This window comes from Strix aluco, chromosome 5, assembly GCF_031877795.1.
Source record: "Strix aluco isolate bStrAlu1 chromosome 5, bStrAlu1.hap1, whole genome shotgun sequence".
NCBI classification, from domain to species: domain Eukaryota; kingdom Metazoa; phylum Chordata; class Aves; order Strigiformes; family Strigidae; genus Strix; species Strix aluco.
Window position 1 is genome coordinate 3,529,357 of NC_133935.1, and position 12,720 is coordinate 3,542,076.

Genomic DNA, 12,720 nt, shown 5'->3' on the forward strand with positions numbered 1-12,720 from the left:
CTATCAGCCTCACCTTGATCCCTGGAAAGGTTATGGAACAAATCCTCACAGAAGCCAAGTCCAGGCACGAGAAGGGCAAGAAGGTGTCTGGGGGGAGCCAGCGTAAATTTCCCAAGGACAAAGAATGCTGACCAACCTCATTGCCTTCTCTGACAAGGAGACCAGCCCTGTGGACAAGGGGATGTCTGTTGAATGGATCAGCTGGTGGTGTAAATGTTTCTTTCTGAGTTCATTAAAAGAGCACGAGTGTCTCTCTGAGTTAGACAGACCAGCATGGGGGGAGTGAATACAGAGCTCAGCCCAACATAGAGAGTCAAAACTAAACAACTGACAAAAGAATTTCAAAAAAAGCAATGGGCTTGAGCTGGCTTCAACCCACATATTCCTTCCTGGGGACTGGGGACACACAGGATCATGATGATGAGCATATTATAGAGACTGGTAATGGGAGTCACATTGGTATTGTGATTGAACTGTGTATTGCAGCTGCTGTATTTTGCTAAATGTAACTTTCATTTGTATTGCGTTTTCAGTATATTTTGCATCTCCTTGCTAAATCAGAAATCCTGTGTAACGTAACTATTTTCAGGTAAGTAAATTTGGTATTAAACATTACAGCCTCCACACATGGAATATCTAAAAGAACCTGATCAGAGAGAATTGGACTCTGACAGGGATCAGTACTGGGATCACAGTGTTAAAACTCTTGATTAAAAACCTTGATCACAGAACAGAGTGCACCCTCAGAAAGACTGCAGATGGCACCAAATTGGAAGTAGTGGTCAGTATGCTGAGGGGCACAGCTGCTATTCAGAGAAACCTTGACAAGCTGAAGAAATGGGCTGACAGGAACCTCATGGAGTTCAATAAAAGCAAATACAAAGTCCCGCACCTGGAATGGAATAATCCCATGCAACAATACAGGCTGTGGCAGACTGTCTAGGAAGAAACTCTGCAGAAAAAAGACCTGGGAGTCCTGCTGGACAACCAGTTGACCGTGAGCTAACAATGTGCTCTTGTGGCAAAGAGGCCTATCAGTGTCCTGGCACGAGAGTAACACGAGGCCACCAATCTGGCTGAGGCTCTGGCACCTGATGTATGAGGAGAGACTGAGAGAGCTGGGTCTGTCCAGCCTGGAGAAGAGAAGGCAAAGGGGGACGTTATTGCTCTTTGCAGGACACAGAGAACACAGAGCCAGACTTTTCTCTAAGGTGCACAGGGAAAGGATGAGCAGCAAAAAACACAAGTTGGAATATGAGAAATTCCATTTAGATATCAGGATTTTATTTTTCTTCTACCAGAATATGGTCAGACACTGGGGTAAACTGGCTCAGAAAGGATATGGGATCTCCATCCTTGGAGGTGGTCAAGGCTCAGCTGGACACAACCCTGGGCAGCCTGGCCTAATTAGACCTGCTCTGAGCAGGAGGTTGGACTAGATGCCTCTGGAGGTCCCTTGCAGCCAAAATTATTCTGTGATGTTATGATTTTTTTTTTTTTTTTTTAAGTAGAGCATCTTCTTTCCTAGAAGCATTACAGAATTAAAGCATTACACTGCATTGACTGTCAGGTTTGGGGGATGCTCAGGAAAGAGGAGGGAGAGGAATTTCCCCTCCCAGGTTAGTCTGATTGACATCTTAAATATCTGTTTTCTTGCGTGTCTTGGGGGTGATTTGCTTTTGCCCACAGCCTGTTGTACAATTCTTGTGGGCATGGCTCTCATTCTCTTGTTCACTACTCATAGCAGGCAGCAGGCTCCGAATTAAGAGTCCACCAGTTTAAGTAAATATCCTGAATATTTAACTAAATATGTGCTGAATATTTTGGTGAAAGTTAATAGTCTCAGCACAACAAAAGGTGAGACTTAAACAGTGGGAGGTGAAGGTAAAGAGTGACTAGTTAGTTGTTTGTTTTAGTAACTAATATCCACATGCACAACAGTCATTTTTGTAAGCAGTATCGTATTTATATTTGCAGAATAAAATAATGAGACATAAGCTTAATGCAGTTTCTAATCATCATGAAAGCTTTCATGAAAAACCAAACCCTTAGCAGAACTTGTAACTGCTCTGACAGACTTGGCAAATGTAAGTGATAGGATGTATGTTGGAGCTTTCTCCTAAGGAAAGATTCTCTCTTAAACATGTTTTATGCATGTGCATTTGTAAACCAAATCCAGCAGCTAGTTCCTTCACAGTAGACTTGTAAATCTTTTTCTGTGGGAGTGCAGTAACATAGGAGCATTGCATTTCAGTTATTATATCACTATGAGGCATGGTGTTGTTAAAGACAAAACCTTTAGATATCTTGGAAAACACAGACTATTGTGCTATTGCCTTTAAAGAGCACTTGATGTTAAAACACCTCCAGAATTTATTGTTCAAGCTCTACAAGGTTGACTGCTCTTATTGTTCCATTAAAACGGACTGTATAACCAACTGTACAACTGAACAACTTGCTGACTGTTGACCTCTGCAGATCCTTCAGCTCAGCGCCTCTCAAACAAAACCAGTTTCTGTTTGCATAGCCATTAGTAAGTGTTATAAGGAACAGTATCTTGACGTGTTCCTGAGACTAGGTGATCTAACCATGCCCTCTGTTTCGCTGTACTCTTCCTGCAGCCATGACTGCAGGGTTAAAAGTGACTGTCAAAGCTCTGGCAGCATTCACTCCCCACCCTGGGAAGCCGGGCTGCCGCGACTCTTGGCCAACACTGATAAGCAGCTGCCTGGCCTTGAAAAAAAGCTCTCTGAGACAAAGCTGGCAGGCGTTTCCGTGGGGGCTGCCCCACGCTTCTCTCAGGAGCTGTGTTTAAGCTGAGAGTCTCATCCCTCACTCCCACCTGCGCTGGGCTGCAGCTGCATCGCAGCCTGCCTGTGCCTGGCGGCTGGCAAGTGGCATGAAGTTGGTGGCTACTCACCGGGCTACTAGGGCTTCTCTCGCTCTCCAGCTGCCGTGCTGCAGGGCAGGCGTCGGGGAGCAGCGGGAAGGGGAGCCGGCAGCGCAGCGCAGTACGGAGCGGCAAGTTCGGGTTGGGATCAGGGTTGGAGACAGCAGTCAAGGTCAGACACAACTCAGGGCAGGCAACGGGGCAGGTCGAAGTTCAAGCTGGGAAGCAGAACAGCTGGGTCCAGGTCAGGGCTAGGCCAGCAAAGGTCTGAGGCTGAGCACGGATGTAGCTGCTGCTCAGCTGCAGCGTAGCACCGGCGGGGGCTGGTGGTAAAGCTTCAGCTTAAAAGCAGCTCCCAAGGGAAAGGAGGGCAGGCGCTCAGGTCCTAATTTCTTCACAACAACTCTGGTCGGCAAAGGAGCTGCCCTTGGACTCAGCCAGCTAAACTCTTTCCCGTGACCAACTAAACACCTAGAAGGGCTATGACGTCAGGGTGCTGTGGCTAGTGACTTTGTCCGTAGCAGTTCTGGGCCAGGAGCCTGTGCCGCTCTAGTGAGGGGTTTGTTCATGCTCTTCCTCACTTGGAGGAGAAGGAAAATTATGAACAATGAGGCAAAGCAACAGTGCCCCCCTATTCAGCTATATTCATATAGCATGGCCTCAAACTAACCCATGACATGAGAATCTGTTGCTGCCACTTGTTTCTTACACCAAAGCTGCCTTGACTCCTTTGGCACTGCTGATGTCTTATGTTTGCCTGGAGGTCTTGCTTAATGTTGCCTGGATTTTCTTGAATAGCTTTCCAAAAAGCCTGAATCCACCTTCTTTCTAGAGCCAGCAACATGATCAAGCTTCAAGCCTGAAGCTACCCAACTGCCACCCTTCTTGCGCATGTTGTAGTGTGGTGGTTTGTGGGAGCGAGGAAAAGGGCACGTCTGGCTAATGCTGATGCCTCGGAACAGCACAGTGGGTGGTACTCTCAGTCACTGCAGCTTTTATGGGTCACTCCCCACAGACAGCAGTGAAAATAAATCACAGTGTTAGGACTGGTGAATCATCCTTGAGCCATTCAGGGAGATTCTTCCATTGTGAAGACTGAACCTATCCTGCCGACATCTCCCAGACCAGATTTGGGCCACAGGTACTTCCATGAAATCCAGTCCCTTTTTTTTTTTCTTGAAAAAGCTTCCTACTCCCTCTTTCCCATGCTTTGGGACATCTCCTGTGCCTGACAGAGCCCTGTCACTGTGCCTGTGCTTGGTTCCTAGAGCTAGGAGCCATGACGTCCACCATGGCTATCCAGTGCATCCCAGCAAGAAAAAAAGGAAGTTGTACTGCATGCAAACTAAAGTCCTGAGGAAAAATCCACCAGAAGACAATTTAACTATATGGCCCCAAAGTACCAGGCTGATCAGATGCTGTGGCAGTCATACCTGTTCTTTGGCTTTCAGTATTCTTTTTTAGACAGAAGAGGGTCTTCTTTCCAGCAATCTCAACTTTCCACAGAAGTAAACCTATTGTCATGCGAAGCATACACTTTTTGAAAAGGTTAGCAGAATCAGCAACCACCAAAACCAATTTTGACATAGTTTCCAGCCACCCCCCTAGTTGTACTAGCAGGAAGTCCCAGATTAGAAGCTTCTTTTGCAGGCCAGCCAAGTCTGGCACTAAATTGTTTCAGCCTTTCCTCGTGGGTGGGGGATTACCCTTACCCAGAGTTAGTTATAAAATCCTATCCCTTTGCCATGGGGACCATTCCTACAACCTCTGCAGAATCTGGAGTCACTGTAGCTAAAACTCTGCTTCGTCAGCAAAGACTGTGCAAATTTAAGCCTACGATTCATGGGGAAGTCTGTTCAGAAACCTCTGGCTAATCTTTGAACTATTTCCAGTCATTGTTTTTGTTGGCTTCATGGTGGAAGAGAATTTTTGTAGCTGTCTTTAGAGACCTTTATTGTGTGCATTGCATACCAACCAGTCTTTTCATTCATCTGTTCAGTTCTCTCTGGACTACCAGTTCTCTACAAGTTTTCCTAGTTCAGAAAGTTATTTTTTTTCTGTTTACCGCCAGTTATAAAATCTGAATTCCTTTGCAATAGCTAATAATGAAAACTTCTCTTTTCTCTATTGGTGCCCACTATGAGGAGCACTTGTACTGGAGAAGCTTTTCTGGAGGAACTCCTGATGTCCAGGATATGTATTAATTATGCAGGCAATGGACTTTCTACAGCTTCAACTGATGTTCTGCCCATGAGTTTGACAGGGGATGACAGACAATGCCACAGTTTAGAACCATGAGTCCTTTTCTTCTGTCAGCTGCGTGCTGTTCAGGTCTTTGTTATAGGTGAGTCAGTTATGGGCAGAGCTGCCAACCGTCAATACTTCAGACAAGCAGACATTAAAGAAGATGTTCACACCATCTAAATAAAGCATCTTTCTTGGACAGTGCTTCAGCTAGATGCTCAGGTAACTACATGAGGAGCTTGGGAGAGCTGACTGAAGCACGCCGTTCTGTGTAGTGAGGCAGATAAAATAGTTTGATTAGTCTTCCCCTGAAATGAGCTGCTGGATGAAGTTCCCTCCTCATCTTCGCAGCCTCTGCCATCACTGTTTCACTGTATCTAGATTCTAGTGTTGCTTTTGGGGGGGGTTTCACTTCCCTCTTTCAGCCAAAGATAGAGCCACAGAGGCCCAGCAGCAACATTTACTAACCGCATACTAATTAACATTCACAGAATCACAGAATCATCTAGGTTGGAAAAGACCTTGAAGATCACCTAGTCCAACCATTAACCTAACATTGACAGTTCTCAACTATACCATATCCCTAAGCGCTGTGTCCACCCTACGCTTAAACACCTCCAGTTGTGGCCTGACTGCTGCTTGGGACCCCTTCTATTCCAGAAGACAGAGATCATTGCTAGAAGGTCAATGCATCTGGGCTAATCCTTGCTGTGAGGGTTGTCTCAGGGAAGAAGTGCTCAGTTCAAATAATTTAAATAAAAATCAGGATCGAGGGGGTTTATAAACTAATTGAGGCAAATATTTAACTGGCAATCCGTGATCCATACATGCAGGATCAATACTGGCGATAAAACAGACAAACCACAATGCAGGGCACTTATGACATCTCAGAAACTACCTACATGTTTCTAAAAATGCTTTTATTACTAATTTCAATAAATTCTAATTGCACATATGCACTCACACAGTCTAACCCTGCCCTGGCGTGGCTTGAGGCCATTCCCTCTTGTCCTGACGCTTGTTCCTTGGTTCAGGAGACTCATCCCCCCTCTCTGCACCCTCCTTTCAGGGAGTTGTAGAGGGCCATGAGGTCTCCCCTCAGCCTCCTCTTCTCCAGACTAAACCCCCCCAGTTCCCTCAGGCGCTCCCCATCAGACCTGTGCTCCAGACCCTGCACCAGCTCCGTTGCCCTTCTCTGGACACGCTCGAGTCATTCAATGGTCTTTTTGGAGTGAGGGGCCCAAAACTGAACCCAGTCATCGAGGGGCAGCCTCAGCAGTGCAGAGCACAGGGGTAAGATCCCTTCCCTGTCCCTGCTGGCCATGCTATTGCTGATACAAGCCAGGATGCCATTGGCCTTCTTGGCCACCTGGGCACACTGCTGGCTCATGTTCAGCCGGCTGTCAATCAATGCCCCCAGGTCCCTCTCTGACTGGCAGCTCTCCAGCCACTCCTCCCCAAGCCTCTAGCGCTGCTGGGGGTTGTTGTGGCCCAAGTGCAGAACCCAGCATTTGGCCTTATTGAAACTCAGTTGGCCTTAAGTTGATTCTTTAAGGAGGAGAAGAGGAGTGATAGCAACTTCCACCTTCCATTAAAGATTTCAGCTTGAAACCTGAGATAGTCTCCTAAGGACTGCAATTCTGCAGTCACATTAACACAGGTGCATAGAGAACAGGACACTGTGGAATGGACGTGTTGTTCTTATCAGTCCCATCTGGTCTAGCATGTTCTGCATTTTATTACAGGGGCTAATCCTTCTAGTACTATTTTCTCCTCCAACACCACATCTGTGTCTGGGCCTTGCTGTGCTGCGTTGTCTAAGGCCTCCTTGTAGCTTTTTATGACCTGCCTAGTTGCAGATACCCCTTTTTCTGGACTTCCAGGTTCTCTTGCTTGAAAAAGGTCCTTTTTCAAGGCCAGCTGACCTTGTCCCCTGCTCTATCTGTCTGTCTGTCTATCTATCATTGAACTTCTGAAGGACAGACTCTCCTTTGTATTCCAGTATTGTCCTTTATCTGGTCCTTTTTGTCTGTATTGTCCAAGATTACAATTTCCTCCTAGCACTCTAGTTCTGTGCAGTCATCAGCTAAAGGTGCTTGTTACATTGCCCAGCATGCTCTGCTACAGTCATTTTAACCAGTCACTCATTTGCTCTATTAGTAGCCTTTACAAGCATTACCTGATATTTACCAGTTGTTAGCACAAGGAGTTAATAGTACAGTGAACAGAGCACAGTGAGTTTCTTGGGCACCTCAGTCTCTCTTCAGTAATCCCCCTTGCTGTGAGATAGTGGGATGCTGAAAATCTGCAGGAGTTGCTTTGCAGCTCTGGGCTAGATGAAAGATTACTGTGATTTAGAGCCTGTGGAGTAAGCTAATAGTAGAAGAATATGGTAAGAATTTAAAGAGAAGGAAATACGAAGCTCATGAAAATGAAGCTAAGCTCCAGCGCAAACCAAATGGTTAGACTGTTAAAAAAAAATCCACAAAATTTTCTGTCCTGAAGGATGGAAACTGAATGAAGAAATAAACACCAGGAACAACAGGGCAATTTGCAGGCTAGATTGTTCTCCGCTTAATATCAGACCCACCAAATCTCATGCTGTCAGTGCAAAGCACAAGAATTTGTCACTTGGGTCTTCCTAATCTCCTTTCCCACCTGCAGGGCTGCAGAGCCAGCAGTTTTACACAGCTGTGGTACCAGGCTGGAGCTTTTCTCCTCCTGCGATGCTTCCTGGCCCAGGACCCCAAGAGTAAGAGCAAAACTAAAAGAGTAGCTGGTAGGCAGAAGACTGGTGGGTGTCAATGAGTCAGAAGGTAAAAGACTGGTCAGAAATTAAGTAAGGGACCAAATGTGTGGTGATGATGTAGTAAAAAATGTGTTACGTCATGGCTGCCCTGCTGCTCCTGAGAGAGAGCATGGGATAAAAGCATCCCGTTTGAGACATAGCTGCTGGTGAGCTTGTAACCACTAGATGGAACCCAAACACTTTGTATTAATTCACTTATCAGCGTAGGGAGTTAATCCTGATTTTAGGTAAGGCTGTGGTTCTGGTGGCAAAGTGTCAACACCTGTAGCATAAGGCTTGTATGGAAACACATCAAGAACTCCCAAAATGTGAGTAACTCATTCACTCCAGCCAGTAGGGACCCTGAACATTTTATGTTTAAACCTTAGTAATGTTACTGGTTCTGACTGCACGGCACAGAAACCTCTGATGATTTGATGAAGAGCCCTGGGATACATCCTCCATTAGACAGACCACCAGCACGTGATTTGGGGTAAGCCATTTAACTCGGCTGTGGCTTGATTCCCCCATTGCTAAAGTGATTTTTGAAACTGTCTGCCTTGAGGTATTCTCGAAATGATTTAATACTCTTCGGTGGGGTACATCATGCCAATACACAATTGCAGACAAAAACGTGGTTGTCTAGAAACTGCTACTCTACCACAAATCCTGTATGCTGCTGTCCTCCAGGTTTCTGAGCAGCAGGAAGAGGAAAATCCAGACTTATTTTCTTACAGCTCACTAAAGGAAGGAAACTAAAGGAGAGTTGCCACTCATTTCTGAAAAGCTTATAATGTTTAATTATTATTAAAGAATAACCAGTATTACAAAGCCTAGAGGCCACAGGCTATATCAGGTCTCTGTTGTACCATGTCTTGTACAAACACAGAGTAAGAAGAATTCCTTCCCTTAAGCAGGTTATAGTCTTCATAGAAAAAACATACCTGGGGACAAAAAAAAGCAAGCAGTGCCCTAGTAAATGCAAACAAGCCATCACCCTTTATGTAAGGGACTTTGGAGGGAAAAGAGTAGCTCAGCAGCTGGTGTAAAGCTGATGTAGCACCACTGCTGCTGTGAGCTTATAGCAATTTACACCAGCTGAGGATATGCCTAAGGTAGGTGAGGTGTCTTAATGTCATATTCAAAGCCTAGCCTGGAGTTGAACCAGATCTTCAGAATCCTAATCACAAGGCTTTCCTTTTCATGCGCTTGCTATCCCACTGGCCAGCTCCTGGAAGAGTGTCTTGCTTGACTCAGATTGTGGTCCTCAAGGACTCAGCTGAATCATCATTGCATGCAGCTTGTAGGAACCTAGCTAGGATTTTTAGATGGGCCCACAGTAACGTGGAGAAAGACTATTTCAGATCTGAAAAAGAGACTGAAAATTTGTAATTCATGGTTTTAAAGGAGTGTCAGGTGGAAGGAAAGTAGAATTTTCACTATTACCAAACAAATTTTTAAAATAATTCATATTCTAAGTGATGCTTGATGATTAAATTTTGTCTTTTCTAACTGAACAGTGTGATAGGTTGCTGTCTAATATCAGATAATTGCATTGTGTATTAATTGAATATGTCGCTCCGGATGAATTAACAGCCCGTAAAAGTCATTAAAGATTATTTTTCCTTACCTGCACTAGGGTGATATTGTGACTATATTAATAGCAGCCATACAGCACAGAGCAATATGGAGATATTTGATTTCTCAAGACACATGGGAGGCAGATGGCTCCAAAATGTTGCTCAGCAGTTACTTTCAAATAAAAACGCAACCCAGGAATAACTGGTAACTATTTGAGAAATGTTTATAAAGTATCTAGCTAAAGGTAAAAAAAGAAACATTTTTATCAATTTGTATGCATAAACAAAAGGCACACCAAGAAATCAGTGAAAGTCACCAGAATATTGAAAATGGAGCAGGAAAGCCTGCTCCATTAGTAGGAGACTAATGGTCCCTCTGGTATACTGTCCTTCAGAGAAAGAAAAGCCAGACCTCCAATGAGTACATTTTGCTGACTGCCAAAAGCGTGCAGGGAAAGTGGTAGAGAAGTTAGTTCCTAATTTAATTTGTTGATTAATTGATAGCATATAGGAAATATATGAATTGGCAGTAGAGCAGTTCAAAATTGTAACCTATAAGTTTGTAGAATGTTTATAGTCTTTTAGACTTCCAAATAGAGCTTGTGGGTTTAACAGGAACAGTTTACAAAACCTAACTTGAAGCTGGTGAAGTTTTCCTTTGGAGGGGTTCAACTAGGAGAGTAAAACAGCAGATAAGACATTACGGAGCAGAGTTAGTAACAGTCACACAAAAAAGGTATAGAAAAAGACAGAGGATGAGTGCTGTACAAGTGGTGAGCCTGTCCTCCTGATTCACAGACCAAGCTAAGGACATGGCATTTCCCACTTCTGGCATTTCCTGCTGTCTGTGCGGTATTATTAAAGCAAGATGCAAAACTTTGGCTTTGCTGTCCTAGTGACTAGAGGAAGATCAGTCAAACAAGGTACTGGGACTGAGAATAGGTTGAACAAGGGTGGGTTTTTTTATTGAAGGCTTGCGCTGCACATGAATTCTGAATTTCCTGGCTTGGTCAGTGCTCTCCTCCTTCTGTTTCACAAATGCTAACAACTGAACAACTCCATCCCCCAACTCTTTGAAAAAAAGCAGTTTGCCTCAGCGACTTTCTGCAGTATTCTTGGAAATAAGGACATAAATGAAATGAAGAAAGCAAATGACTTGTGAAAAGGGACTAGCAGGCTTGTTGTAGCAGTCTCAGCATATAAAAGACACTGTGCTTGTAATGATAAATTTTATGAGTCTGATATAAAGTGGCAAAACTTTAAAACAGTAACTAACATTTTAACGACTCTTTGCTGATTCTCTTAAGACAGTAAATAATAAATACCCTTTCAGCTCTTTCTTCACTTTCGTAAGACTGTGTTTTACACTGACCACACAGAAATATTGTCTTCCAGATTGAGACTACTGACACGTATTCACAATTTATGCTTAATTATAAAATCCCTGTGGTCTTGGCTGGAGACAGTTTTCCTAGACTTTGGGCTTGATTATCTTCTGTGATACGGAGGCATCTGTTTATTGGAGGGCACGAGTCTGTATAAAGAAAGCCTGTTACTGGTGTGCAACATTCACAAGTGATTAAGGCTTTACATTTAGTTTAATCCTGTTCCATCTATTCTGGGATAGTTCTGCCTCCAGGAAAGGGTAGCTAACTGATTTTGGTTTTCCAAATAGTAGTTTAACAAGCAACAACAGGTTTAAAAATTAAATATAGGATCATGTGTTTCTCCAAGTGGACTCTACTCTCATGCTTGGGAAAAAAATGGAAATTGCCTGGGGGTTACATTTACATACTGTGATAGTGTGATCTTACCATCCCCAGGATGCTTTCAGTTCCAGATCTGAACTCCTGCAGAGACAAAGTGCAAAGATGGCGAGTGCTGGGATCAGAAACAGAATGGGAGTGAGATGAGTTAGTTTTGGTGATTCCAACAAAAAAATAAATGGTGTGGATTTTGTCAAGCTTTTTTCTATTTAACCATCAGTTGTGATTATAAATCAGAATTCACACCACTAGTTGCCACAGGCCTTTTGTGCATTGTGCAGCTCCATCTGACTGGAGTAGGACCAGTGACAAGACTGTGTTGGTGGGACCGAGTTCAAGGAGGTGTGCATGGTGGCTGTGGTTCCCTGGTTTCCATAGTCAGTTATAGTTCTAGATGCTACAGCTGAAGGGTCCCAGAAGGTGACTCATCTGATCAGCCACGAAGTGACTTCTTTAGGGTGAGATGAGCTGCTCTCTAGGCTCCTTTGACTGTATTGACTAGGGCTGCAATTCGGTTTCTCAATCCCAGGCACCTAGGGCCATCTGAGATGTCATGCCTTATCCGCCCGCTTTCCAGCATCGCTACAGAAGGTCACTGGGTCTCCCACAGACCTTGTGCCACATCCACCAGTCCCAGGCAGATGTCTTCAAAACCCTGTTATCTCAGGCTAGTTAGGTCTCACACAGAGACTGCCAGGTGCTTAGAAGCGGGTCTCTCTTTCTGGAGGCAAATTTCCACCCTATTCCACATTAATGTTATGAGGCCAACAACATCTTAAGAGTCAGATCTTTGCATGTAGATGAGTGATGTTTCAAGTGAAAAGCCTTGCATCATTGGTGTGCTGTACGGCCAGGGAGTGACAGTATCACAGAGGAGCTCAGTACTTCCCTAAAGGCTGAATGAACAGCAAGATGAATAGAAGAAACTACCTTAGATCACTGTATCAAGACTAAAAAACCCTTAAAGCTCCAAATCTTTCTCTCATAAAATATGAAGTATGGTTGACTAACAAAGACAAAACTGGAAGCTTTGGTCTGAATTGGTTATCATCAAAAAAAATGAAAGGTGGCACACAAATTTTACTATGCTGTAGTGTCGGGGTCACCATTAGCTGGGGTTCTTACTTCTCCATGCGGGAATAGGAACGACACAACACCAATAATATGATCAGATCATTCACCTTTATTTCCCAATCCTGGTTACATTTATATTCTACTAAGTTCCGTACACACGCTCATCAATCTTCTAATAGGCTACAGGTTATCTGCACGCGCTGTTCATGCACCCTACAAGTATTTGCATTGGTTAATTGCAATTAGTACATAAAGCCCAAAACATGCCAAAAACTCCCTTATCTCATACCCTGTTTTGCTCAGACTTGTGTGCTTTTGCTGACCACAGATGTTTCTCACTTATCTGCTCTCTTGTGTGTTTTTGCCAGCCTTATTTTG